Source organism: Giraffa tippelskirchi, chromosome 13 (assembly GCF_054371585.1).
Source record: "Giraffa tippelskirchi isolate mGirTip1 chromosome 13, T2T-mGirTip1v1.2.pri, whole genome shotgun sequence".
NCBI lineage: Eukaryota > Metazoa > Chordata > Mammalia > Artiodactyla > Giraffidae > Giraffa > Giraffa tippelskirchi.
The window spans coordinates 460,212-471,492 of NC_137287.1; the positions used below are offsets into that span (position 1 = coordinate 460,212).

Below are 11,281 nucleotides of genomic sequence, written 5' to 3' on the forward strand. Positions count from 1 at the left end.
TTCCAGGACTCTAAACAGTTGGTGATGTCCAGACACCCAGGCACTGCCTGTGTGACGCAGACAAGAGGAACAATTACTGGGTGGTACTTAGGGTGACTGGCTTTGGATACACTTTTTTTCTTCTTGTTTTCCAGACGAGTCATTTATAATGTTAATGGAAGGGCTGTAGTACATGACAATTGGTATCTCAGCCAGGAGGCTGTAGCTTCCATTCAAGCATTTCCCTCTCAGCCCTTCTCTTTTGGCCCTGAACCCTCAATGGTCTAAGCTGCTTTTCTGTGACTCTTTCTATAAGCAAATGATGGCTTCGGGAGCTGGCTGGGACACAGGTCTGGAACCAGCCCCAAACGCAAAAGCACCTGCTCCGTTGTTCTTAGGAGTTTTCTCAATGTCTTAGTATAATTTAAAGAGGCAACCAGTGCCCTGGTTGGCTGACAACAAATGGTAACTACAGACAAGCGAGTCCATTTAGAAGTTTAGGTGCCCTCTTCCTGCGTAACTGTGGCACTTCTATCCTCTAGGGTTACATTAGTCCCCTTATATTTCTATTCTCTAAAAACTGAGTTGACGGTTTTGGCTAAGATTGAGAGTGAAGAAAAGTGGTGAAACCTGGCAAGTGTAAAACTGAGGACAACAGTGGCCTTTTAAACTGCTGTAGGGGGACTGGGTTTGGGGCGGACACTGGCCCTTTTCCAGCCTCCCAGTGACAGGCGTTTGAGTTGGGGTCTTCATCCTCCGGATCAATTGTCTGAGGCCCTGGGGTTTCACAAGCGCACACACATCGGTCTCGCTGCTCGCCCGGCTCCAGTTGGCCAAGGCTGCGGCGGGCAAACCCAATGGAAACGACCCTCCTGGTGGCTTTGGTCTTCGTGTGTAATGACACCTTTAGCAACTAACGCCTCTCTGTTGGAAGTGCTCTAGCCTGTACCTCTTCCCGTGATTAACGAGATGGAATTAACCTTTCAGAAACTGCTGCAAACATTTCACATGGCATTTAATGGCGAAATTAAATTGATGGTATTTAATGGCGAAACCAAAATTAGGAATTTCGCTTTGGTGTATAAAATCGCTACAGGACAACCGTATCGCCCAACAACTCAGCGACAAGGTTTCTCCGGCCCGCTCCGTCTTAGCCCAGAGGTCCCGGCGACCGGCCTCCGGCCCCGGGGCACGCGACGCTGTGACGCTCGCTGCGGAGCAGCTGCGGGAGCTGACGGGCTTCGGACCCGCGGTCCCGGCCCTCACGCGGGGTGCGCGGCCACCCCTCCCGCCCGCAGCTCCGCGTCAGGCAGGTGCGCGCCGCCACCGCCGCCGCCGCCTGAAAAGGAAGTGCGACCAACACCGCGGCCGTTGACGGGCGGCCGCGGTCCCCCCGGCGCCCGCTCGCGCGACCTCCACGTCTGCGCCCGGCCCCGCCGCACCGGAGGCCCCAGCGACCCAGCGACTAAGTGACTCAGACACCCTAGGCCCAGCCAACGATCCTCCCAGCGGCCCTTGCGGCGAGGGCGTAGCCACGTGACCCGGACTCGGCCAATTGGGGGCGCTGGCGGCGCAGAGGCGCCCGCGGCTTTGCCTTCTGGCGGCGGTCGGACCCCTGATTGGCCGGATCTGGGTCACGTGGCCCCGGTCACGCCCCCTCCCGCCTGGGGGCGGCCCCTCCCGGACACTGCCGATGAGCGGCGCACTGCGCTGACGTCTACAGTGTCGAGTGGCTAGTCTTCCAGTCAGGGCGGGATGATGTCGCTGTTGCCCTCTTGAGGAGAAATGGAGCCAGAAGCCTCGTCAAATTGCACCTGCGGTCTCACCACGTCTTTTCGGTTGAGTCGCTGAAACCTGTTCAGCTTAAGCCAGTTTGAGCTGCACTTTTGATACTTGCTCGATAAAACGTCAGAATTGAAGCAAATACTACCAGAACGACCTGGAAAAAATTCATTTTTCATGTCCTAGGTTTGTGACTCAGTAAGAACGTCTTCGAGCCGACAGGGACTGTACTGCCATTCCTCCGACTGGGCTCCCCTCCCACCGTCCTCCAGCCCCCAGAGATTTGGGAGGGGACAGGGGCGGGGGTGCTGCCCACAGATACCTTTGTCAGCTGGCAAGTATCCCCTTCTGGTGACGCTCTGAGACCCAGCCATGCCCCTCTGAGTACAAACTGTACCTCAAACACAACTGGGGGTCCTGACGGGCCAAGCGGGGCGCAGTCCGTGAAGAGCCCACCGCACCTGTTGGCAACATCCTTCCTGAAGGGTAGAATAGGGCGGGAGAAGGGGGCGAGGCACAAGTGCCCTTCCTTCTCACCACACCCTCTTTCCTTCCTTCGGGCCTGGGGTAGAGAGCGCTCCAAGTCCACCCACACACATACCTGGGCTTCTTGAAGATGAGACTGATTCCAGGGCTAGGTCAGGGAAAGTCCAAGGTGAGCCTGGAAAGTCCTGCATTGCCAGAAAGTAAGGAATGGCTCCAAAAAGGATGGGGACTCAGGAGCCGACCTGAAGGAGCTCCTAGTGGCCAAAGCTGGAACTATGTGACTGGCAAAATTAATAACAAAACTATTGGGTTGTGAGTTACAGAATAATGTAAATATCCACGAGTCCCTAGTGATATAAAAAAATAAGAGAATTCCCTGGTGGGCCAGTGACTAGAACTCCACACTCTCACTGCAGAGGGCCTAGGTTCAATCCCTGGTTGGAGAACTAGGATCCCACAAGCCACGTGGTGTGGCCAGAAAGAAACAAGGAGTGAGGGAGGAAGGACAGGCCTTCCTTACAAAAATATTCCAACAGATACAGTAGGAATGAGAGAAAACAAGATCAACATTAGGCAAACACCACAGTAATACTTGTCCCAAATGAGATCTACTGATGCTTTCTAAGATTAGTGGCCAAAGGTTTTGAGACAGCTTATTACTCAAATATCTCCCCCCAGATATTTCTTAATTACAAAGGGATTAATAGTAACTTCATGGTGGAGAAACTTGACCGAAACACCTCAACCAAGTGATGAAGGTATAAGATATAACATTGGTGACGTTGAGAAGTGAGACAGTACATGAGAACTCCATACCATTTTCACAAAATACAAGGGAGTGAAGATGAATTCACTGCTCTCGGCCAGGTGAGCAAGGGACCTTCAGAACTGGGGCTCACCCTTGTGTCTCAGAGCGGCTGGGGTGGATGGGCTTCTGTGGAATCTCTGCTGCCCAGCCTGTCTCTACTGGCTTGGCAGGTACGAATGCCGTGAGCAGGGACGAACTCGGCAATTTGCAGGAACAGCAAGGAGACAGGACAGGAGCTTACAGATGAGTGAGAGGAGGACGGTAAGAGGTGAGGTCAGACATGCAGCGTGAGCCAGACCGTCAGGACCACAGCAGGTGAGGGCAGAGAACACAGTCTCCCCTACCCCTTCGTGTCTCCTCCTACGTCCTGTTTATTATAATTCTGTTATTCTTGTACATTTTCCTTGAGTACCTGTGTGGCACTAATCAATACACGACCCTTAAACCTCTGCATCTTGCCCCACGAGCTTTGGATGGCATGGTGTTCTTTCCCCCCAACAGAAGACAGGGGTCCTGTCCTTTCCTCTGTCTCTCCCACTTCCACGCACCTTCCATCACCCAAACTTTTGCTTAAGTACTGTCAAGATGGGTCTTTACAGTTTGAATGGGTTGAAAATGCTTTTTCATGCTTTGCTCGTGGATTGTAGAAGCTCCCAAAGCCTGTCTTTTACCCTGGAGTCGTCTGTCTCCGAAGCCCGGTCTCTGTCCAGACCTGCTGCCTGGCTTTCACTGCAGACGTCATGTGTGGCCCACCAGTCCATCGCTTTCCCTGTACTTGGTTCCAGCTTCATAAGCTGAAGTACATTTTAAGCATGTCCTCAGAAGGGGATGTCTTTCTGTATCTAAAAAGGCTTTTAATTTGCACTCATCACTTGGCATCGGTTTCTAGATCCCAAATTTTTCCTCAGCATTTTGAAGGCCCAGCTCTGTCATTATCTCACAGTTGACAGTTTGATAGTCATTCTTTTGGAGGAGTCACGAGTTTTATCTTCAAATGCTTCTGAAACCTCTATACCTAATACTCTGACATTTCACAAGAACAGGTCTAAATGGGGATCTTTTTATTCATTCACCCTTCTCTGTGCTCGAGGGGCCCTTCCATTTTCTGCAATTTTTTGTTTGTATTTAAGAACTTTCTTTCTGTTTTCTCTATTCTCTTCTTCTGGAACTTCTGTGTACGTGAAGTTAAACACCCTGGACACATCCTCCACGATTCAATCACTTCTTACCTATTTTTTCTCCTTTTCCTCTTCTTTTTCTTTTTGGGTCATTTTTTCCATGTCCTAAGAATTTTTTTACTTTATTTTCTAAGTATTTTATTGATCTTTCTATTTTTTACCGTTTACCTTTTAAGTCTCTTTTTCTGTAAATGAACTTTATTGAGGTTTAATTTATATACAATGAAATGGTCCCATTTTTAAGTGTATATTTTGATGAGTTTTGACAAATATATGCAACTGTATATATATAACATCACAATCAAGGTACAGAACATTTCCCCAAAGTTTTCTTGGTCCCCTTCCCAGTCAAACCCCACTCCACACCCAGGTCCCGGGTAGTCACTGATCAGATTGCTGTCATTACAGATTACAGTATCATTTCTTTATTGTCATGCTCAGCATGTGTTTTTGAGACTTACCCACGTTTTTGCGTGTATCAGTTGTTCATTCCATTTTTATTACTGAATCATATTCCATTGTATCATAGTTTTTTATCTGTTCATCAGTTGAGGGACATTTGGGTTTATCCAGTTCAGTTTTGAGTAATGGCTAAAGACATTCATTTACAAGTCTCTGTGTGAACATACATCTGTATATTGCCTGAGCAAAAACCGAAGGGCAGAATAGCTGGATGGCATGTTAAGTGTATGTTTAACTCTATAATAAACTGCTGATCTCTTTCCCAAAGTAGTTGTACCATTTGACAGTCCCACCAGAAATGCACGAGCATTCCATTGCCTCTGAATCTTTCTCATCACTCAGTGGGGTCGGAACTTACTTAGTTACTCCAGGTAACTTAGTTTCCTTGACAGGCCTCTCTCCTAAATAGAAAGGTTGAGGGGAGTGTCCTGTCCAAGGGTCAGTGTTACCAGGTGCACCAGGCAGAAGGAGGAATTCCTTGGGGAGCCCCACCCCACTCTAAAAGCAGTTTGCTTGGTGTCTTTGGAGAAGAGAAGCCTGGCCTTGGGACCAGGGCACCAGGCCAGCTGCCAGCTGCTCTGTGGCCTGGGTTTGTGAGGGAGCAGTTGTTCATCCCAGACCTCTGATTAATCCCCAGTGCCAGCCCCACCTACCCTGAGCCTCTGAGACCAGGACAGACAAGCCCCTGCCTCCACGCAGCGCTCCTATTCTGGGATGCTGCTCCCTCTGCCCACACTTCCCCAAATTTGTTGAATGCTCTCATCTGCTGACGCCTCGCGTCCCCACCCACCACCTTTCTGTGCTTCTCCGCGAATCCTTTCAATGAAGAAGCCTTCGGTGAGAAGAAAAACTGCGTGTGCTCAGTTCTTCTCTGCACTGAGACCTCTGTGGGCAGAGACGAATGTCCAGGGGCACGCGTGCTGAGGTAGAGAAGAAGACCGCAAAATGGCATACACGGGGCGCGTAGTTTATATTGATAAAAATATACACATATGTACACAGAAAGTGACAGGATAGACATTAAAGTGTTTGTAAGAGTTATCTCTGGGTGATGGAGTTAAAGTGATCTGTGGGTTTTTTAATTTTTTTAAACATGTTTTCTAAACTGTGGGTGTGAGTGTGGCAGTTTGTATAGTGTCTGAAGGGGAGGGTCACATGGATCTGACCTGGATTTTCAGATGGACAGGGAGGAAGGCACAGGTGCGGACTGACCTCAAGTCCCGGGTCGGACAGGAAAGTTCTTGTAAACCAGCCACAACTTCGTTGTCTCCCCAAGACCACAGACGGTCTGGGACCGCTGTGTGAGCTCGGGGACACATCATCCCTTCATGCCCCATGGAGCTGAGTAAAGTGACATTTCCACATTCTGAGATCAGAAGTAAGATTTTGCCAAGAAATGTGCCTCCTGCCCTGACAGAGGAAAGCTGACCCTTCATCTCTCACTCCAAGGAGACTTTCCCCGGGCTCCCTAAGACCTGCACGATTTGGCACCAAAACACTGTTCTTTCAGCTCTTAGCTACTTTGATTGGAAGTAAGGAGTTTCAAATCATGTGTTCTTTTTTAGATTTATTTTATTATTTTTGGCTGTGCTAGATCTTCATTGCTGCACAGGCTTTTCTCTGGTTCTGGCAAGTGGAGGCTATTGCGGTGCGTGGATTTCTCATTGCAGTGGCTTCTCTTGTGGTGGAGACAGGCTCTAGCCACGTGGGCTCTGTTGTTGTGGTACATGGGCTTAGTTGCTCCGTGGCATGTGGGATCTTCCCAGGCCAGGGATTGAACCAGTGTCCCTTGCATTGTAAGGCAGATTCTTAACCACTAGACCACCAGGGAAGCCCTATTTTATTTTTAATTATTTTTTATTTTCTAAATCTTTACTTATTTTTGTCGGCATCGGGTCTTAGAAGTGCTGCGGAGGCTTGTTGTGGTGCACGGGCAGCCCCCACAGCATGTGGGGTCTTAGTTCCCTGACCAGGGTCAAACTGGCATCCCCGGCATCCCCGTCACTGGAAGGCGGATTCTTAACCGCTGGACCACCAGGGAAGTCCCAGATCATCCTCTTGATGTCTGGGGAGAGTTTAAGGAGGCTGCAGAATACACAGAACAAAGACTGTCGATATCTCGTCCACAAACTCAACTGTGCTTTCCATCTACATGTTTGTTGCCAGTGCAAAGGGAGATTCTGGCAAACTCCATCAGTCAGTGATCTTCTTACCAAGGAAATGAACAGATCTTAGCTGCTAAATGTCCTCCAAGCCCTTGTACACAATCCTGCGAATAAAGGTGAGCCCTGCTTACCTGATACTGGGCTTTTCATAAGGAAGGTTGGGTCACCTTTCACTTTCCTTAGAACATGCAGTATTAAGGAGATTTCTGCCTTTACAGAAATGGAAGCAGAAGCCTCTTAGATACTCTCCACAAGAAACCTGTCCTTGTTGCGCTCAGAGAAAAGACATTCGCATGCTGGTCTGCCGTCAGAGCTTCTCTCTTCAGTCCAGATGGAGGAATGCCTGCTTCTGGTCTGGAAATCCATCAGGGATGAGAACGGGGAGACAGCCTGCCCGAAGACAGAGCTTTATATGCTTTTCTTCAGCCTTTGAAGGATCTTTGAAGAGACCGCAAGCGGATGAACTGGCTGCCCCCGGCTGTGCGATGTTCCTTGTAGCTCGTGACAATGACTCAGGAGCAAACTTTGTATGACCACAGAACAGCTGCAGTGCTCAAAAGACTCCCGCTGTGACTTCCCATCTCAGTCCTCTCTGTCTTTACAACCACGTCCCCGAGAAGGAGAGACTCACCGTACAATGACTTCCAACACACATCGGGTGTTTAAGAATGAATGGACATTTGGACATGGGAGCATGTGTGATAAACTCACAGATGCAAAGGACCTGATGCTAAACAGCCAGTCACCAGCGCACGCCTGCAGCTACCAGGCAGGTGGGCGCTTTCTGAGACTGGGAACAGCCCTCCACAAGTCCTAACCCTGGTGCTATAGGGATGTTGTCACGCGAGTGAGGCTGGGAGTCTGGGTGTCATGGCTTCAGAAGAACAGAGCTGCTGCTCAGCGTGACGTGTATGTTTGTCTGTGTCCGGTTTCCTGCTGCAAGAAAGAAGGGCATCCCCAGAGTTCAGCGAAGTGTTGTTCGGGAGGGACAGGAGGAGGGAAGGCCTCCTTCTCACCAGGACAGAAGGACTCACGTTTTCACCCACCAATTAGTCCTGCTGTGTTTCCAGCCTCCTTTACATTAAAAAGGATACAAATTCTGATAAGCACACGAACTTGGGTTAGGGAATTTTGCCGAGCTTTAAAAGCCAACCTCAAAAGGTGACACACCGTAAGAGACCATTTAGGCAACATTTTTGAAATGACAAAATCTTAGAAAACGAGGGCAGCCTAGTGGTTTCCGGGGGCACAAGGAGTGGGGGGGGGGCGCTGCAGAGGGCACAGGAGAGGCCCCTGGGGAGCTGAAACCTCGAAGCACCTTCATGCCTGGTCACCCAAGCCTGTGCCCACGTTTGGAGTGGCCTTCATTCTTGCCCCTCTGTCTCCCTAGGGCGCTGTTTTCAAGCTGCCCCTCCCCCTCGGGACAGGTTGAAGCCCCCAAGCAGATGAATTTTATAATCAGCAGGAGGATTTCTTCCATGGGAAGTACCTCGACAAGGCTGCTTTCCACATGCCACAAAATTGTACTAAAGTTCACATACCATTTGCCATCTCAACCACTTCTCGGTGTCCAGTTCAGAGGTGTCTCAACTATTCATGCTGTTGTGCAACCGTCACTACTGTCCATCTCCAGAACTTGCTCACCTTCCCAAACTGAGACCCTGTCTCCATTGAACACTAACCCCCACCCCCTCCCTCAGTCCCTGGTGCCCAACCTCCTCCTCTCTGTCTCTGTGACCCTGACTGCTCCAGGGACCCTCCCCGGAGCTTGCCTGGGCCCCCCACATGCCTGCCAGTACTCGCTGTTGTCCGTTCTGATTGTGGCCGGTGGCATGGAGTCACCTGAATTTGCATTTTGCTGGTTCCTAATGGGCCAGAGCAACTCTTCACATTCTCGTCACGCGTTCATGTCTCCGTGGACTGCCTGTTCCCACCCTCTGCCCATTTCCCTGTTGCCTTCCTCTTTTCTTTGTTGATTTGCAGGAGGTTCTGGTATATTCTAACCAGTAATAACTCCTGGTCTGTTTTAAAGACAGCAGATCTCTTCTGACCTGTTATCTGTCTGCTGGCTTGTTCACGGTATCTTTTGCTGAATAGATGTCTTTCAGTTGGATGTAGTCAGACCCATCAATGTTTCGCCATGAGCTTGGTGCTTTGGAGGTTTAAGGAATGCTGCGCCACCCTGGGAAACAGCTTCCTTCAGGCTCTTCTTTCGACATCATAGGGTTCCTTCTCAGGTTATCACTCATCTGGAATCTACTTTTATTTCTTTCAAAATTTTTTCTTTAAGAATAAAATTTCAATGAGGAAGGATGGCAAGATATTCAAAGTTGTTAATTTAGGATTATGGAGTCATTATCCTAAAGTACAGTACAAGTCATTATCCTAAAGTACAGTACAAGTCTGTACTTTTTCCATAGTTTAACATTTAGAAATGTTAACATTTAGAAACTTTTAAAATTTCTAAAAATTTCTCAGTATTTTGTGCAAAATACAGGCAAACTCAAGTATGAAAAGGAAAGCAATCTACAATGCCCCTCCTTGGACAGAATCACTGGCAACATTTTTCTGTGCCCTGTGTGTGTGTGTGTGTGTGTGTGTGTCTGTACACACATGGAATCAGACAAGCTACCTTTTTCAGTTAACAGCTTATCATTTCCTGAGCACTTTTCACACCCTCGTCTCTGCACAGATATGACAATGTGAGCACTGTTTTCTTTTTCAAGGAGAACTGGCTTTGTTCTTGGAGCTGTCTCTTCCCTCCCTTAATTTAACTATAAGACATCAGGGCCTTCCCTAGTGGCTTAGTGGTAAAGAATCTGCCCGACACGAGTTCAACCCCTGATCCAGGAAGCTCCCACATGCAACTGAGCCTGAGCACCACAACCACTGACTGAGCCTCTGCTCTGGAGCCAGAAGCTGAAACTACTGAAGCCCACACTCCTTAGAGCCTGTGCTCTGCAATGAGGGAAGCCCCCACAATGAGAAGCCCTCACACCGCAACTGGAGAAAAGCCCTCATAGAAATGAAGAGCCAGCACACCGTTCCAGGTTCAATGCATGAGACAAATGCTCAGGGCCGGGGCAATGGGGTGACCCAGAAGGATGGGATGGGGAGGGAGGTGGGAGCGGGGTTCAGGATGGGGAACACATGTAAACCCATGGCTGATTCATGTCAATGTATGGCAAAAACCACTACAATATTGTAAAGTAATTAGCCCACAACTAAAATAAATAAATTTATTAAAAAAATAATAAAAATAAATGAAAGTTCCAGGTCAACGTCCCTCATTGTGATCCTCTCACACTGACTGAAGCATCCACCCCCCCCCCCGCCGCCATCGAGAAACCAGTGTTTCCACCCATTTTGCTTTTTTCAGTTCAGTTCAGTTGCTCAGTTCTGTCCAACTCTGCGACCCCATGGACTGCACCACGCCAGGCTTCCCTGTCCATCACCAACTTCCAGAGCTTGCTAAAACTCATGTCAATTGAGTCGGTGATGCCATCCAACCATCTCATCCTCTGTCGTCCCCTTCTCCTCCTGCCTTCAATCTTTCCCAGCATCAGAGGAGTCAGTTCTTTGCATCAGGTGGCCAAAGTATTGGGGTTTCAGCTTCAGCATCAGAACTTCCCATGAATATTCAGGACCGATTTCCTTGAGGATGGACTGGTTGGATCTCCTCGCAGTCCAAGGGGCTGTCAAGAGTCTTCTCCAGCACCACAGTTCAAAAGCGTCAATTCTTTGGTCCTCAACTTTATGGTCCAACTCACATCCATACGTGACTTCTGGAAAAACCACAGCTTTGACTAGGTGGACCTTTGTCGGCAAAGTAATGTCTCTGCTTTTTAATGTGCTGTCTAGGTTGGTCATAGCTTTTCTTCCAAGGAGTAAGCATCTTTTAATTTCATGGCTACAGTCACCATCTACAATGATTTTGGAGCTCAAAAAAATAGTCTGACACTGTTTCCATTGTTTCCCCATCTATTTGCCATGAAGTGATGGGACCAGATGCAATGATCTTAGTTTTCTGAATGTTGAGTTTTAAGCCAGCTTTTTCACTTTCCTCTTTCACTTTCATCAAGAGGCTCTTTAGTTCTTCACTTTCTGCCATAAGCGGGGTGTCATCTGCATATCTGAGATTATTGATATTTCTCCCGGCAATCTTGGATTCTAGCTTGTGCTTCATCTAGCCCTGCATTTCACATGATGTACTCTGCATAAAAGTTAAATAAGCAGGGTGACAATACACAGCCTTGACATACTCCTTTCCCAATTTGGAACCAGTCTGTTGTTCCATGTCTAGTTCTAACTGTTGCTTCTTGACCTGCTTACAGATTTCTCAGGAGGCAAGTAAGGTGGTCTAGTATTCCCATCTCTTGAAGAATTTTCCACATTTTGTTGTGATCCACACAGTCAAAGGT

The 11,281-nt window shown here is 48.6% G+C and overlaps 2 long non-coding RNA genes across 2 annotated transcripts; one reads left to right on the forward strand and one right to left on the reverse strand.

Annotated features, from left to right (window-relative positions):
• Positions 1–1,009: 1,009 nt before the first annotated feature.
• LOC145531058 (uncharacterized) lies at positions 1,010–2,531 on the reverse strand. Its single transcript, XR_014072140.1, has 3 exons — positions 2,363–2,531; positions 2,084–2,222; positions 1,010–1,918 (listed from the first exon to the last, which is right to left on the reverse strand). It is a non-coding gene; the product is annotated as an uncharacterized LOC145531058 (long non-coding RNA).
• LOC145531056 (uncharacterized) lies at positions 1,701–7,971 on the forward strand. The gene is made up of 4 exons (XR_014072138.1): positions 1,701–1,947; positions 2,926–3,114; positions 3,226–3,370; positions 7,079–7,971. It is a non-coding gene; the product is annotated as an uncharacterized LOC145531056 (long non-coding RNA).
• Positions 7,972–11,281: the final 3,310 nt, after the last annotated feature.